This window comes from Chlorocebus sabaeus, chromosome 23 (assembly GCF_047675955.1).
Source record: "Chlorocebus sabaeus isolate Y175 chromosome 23, mChlSab1.0.hap1, whole genome shotgun sequence".
Classification (NCBI taxonomy): domain Eukaryota; kingdom Metazoa; phylum Chordata; class Mammalia; order Primates; family Cercopithecidae; genus Chlorocebus; species Chlorocebus sabaeus.
This window is the reverse complement of record NC_132926.1, coordinates 27,716,063-27,717,771: the sequence shown is the minus strand read 5'-3', so window position 1 is coordinate 27,717,771 and position 1,709 is coordinate 27,716,063. Positions and strand designations below refer to the sequence as shown.

The 1,709-nt window shown below is 45.2% G+C and overlaps 1 pseudogene; it reads left to right on the top strand.

Annotated features, from left to right (window-relative positions):
• Positions 1-260: 260 nt before the first annotated feature.
• LOC103244837 (vacuolar protein sorting-associated protein 37A pseudogene) lies at positions 261-1,100 on the top strand (annotated as a pseudogene).
• Positions 1,101-1,709: the final 609 nt, after the last annotated feature.

Sequence of the window (1,709 nt, the reverse complement as noted above, 5' to 3'; positions counted from 1 at the left end):
CTGGCCGGCGTGGGCGTCCGGGCGGTGAAGGTGGGACTGCCTGTTCTGGGCAGCAGGTTCCCCTCTCCAGCTGCCTGCCGTTCATAGCATGTCCCCCGGAACCCGAGGAGCGCAGGCAGGCCTGGCTTAGAGAAGACGCGGTCCTCAGCGCTCGGGCCACGGAAGTCCCAGCCCGCTCCTCTGTCGCAGAACCGCTGGGCCGAGCCGCTGGGAGAAGCAGGCCAGAGCCTTCCAGAGCCTCGGCCCGGGGACGGAGGAGGATGAGCTGGCTCCTTCCCCTGACCAAGAGCGCCTCCTCCTCCGCAGCCGGGTTCCCGGTGGCCTTACCAGCCTCCAGCAGCAGAAGCAACGCCTGATTGAGTCCCTCCGGAACTCACACTCCAGTATAGCTAAAATAAAGAAAGATGTGGAATACAGATTGCCATCCACCATAAACAACCTGACAATTAACATATATTGCTTCTTCCACAATTTCCTGAGGGAAAACCAGTGATCAGTGTTTATCCACCAATACAGCATCACTTAATGGATAAACAAGGAGTGTAGGTTACCTCTCCATTAGTGAACAATTTTACAATGCAATCAGATCTTGGAAAAATTATTCAGAGTCTGTTGGATGAGTTTTGGAAGAATCCTCCAGTTTTAGCTCCTACTGACTGCAACAGCATTTCCTTACCTATACAGTAACCCAAGTGGGATGCCTCCTTGTGCTTCTCAAGGTTTTCCATTTCTTTCTCCAGATCCCCCAGAAGAAGCAAACAGGAGTATCACTTCTTTATCTGTTGCTAACACTGTTTCTTCTTCAACAACAAACCATACCACAGCCAAGCCTGCCGCTCCTTCAGTTGGCGTCCTTTCAAATCTGCCATTACCCGTTTCCACAGTAGATGCTTCAATATTGACAAGCCAAAATGGTTTTGGTTACAAGATGCCGGATGTCCCTGATGCATTTCCAGAACTCTCAGAACTAAGTGTGTCACAACTCACAGATATGAATGAACAAGAGGAGGTATTAGTAGACAGTTTTTGACTTTGCCTCAACTAAAACAAATTATTACTGACAAAGATGACTTAGTAAAAAGTACTGAGGAACTAGCAAGAAAAAAAATCTCCTTTTGGATCCCAGCTTGGGAACGAAAAGGCAAACTGTTTTAGATAAGTATGAATTACTTAAATGAAGTCTGCTTTCGAAAAGAAGATGCAAAGGCAGTGTGAACTTGTGAGAGCTGTAGTACAAGTGCCCTACAGGCAAGACTGAAAGCTGCCCATGAAGCTGGGGAAGAACCTGATAATATTGCGGAAGACTTCGTGGAGGGAAAAATGGAAATAAACTATTTTCTCAGTAGCTTCACGGAAAAGAGAACAATTTGCTACTGTAGAAGAGCCAAGAAAGAGAAACTTTAGCAGGCAATAGCAATGCATAGCCAATGCCATGCTCCAAATATAGACATACATTGCCAAACGGAAGAAATCAAAGCCGCTTCCTCATTATCAGGCAACAAAGTTTCTAAGAGTGGGTAGCTACAAGAATGGCAGGTAGTGAGTTATGTTATAAAAATGTGAAAGACATTACCACTATATCCTAAGTATTTATCATTTTAGCATACAGTATATGGCAGAAAATGAATAAACATTCCTTGTACTTAATCTGGGAACTGCTCAGCAGAGAATGTTCAAATTTTATATTCTAAAAGAATTACACTTGCTTT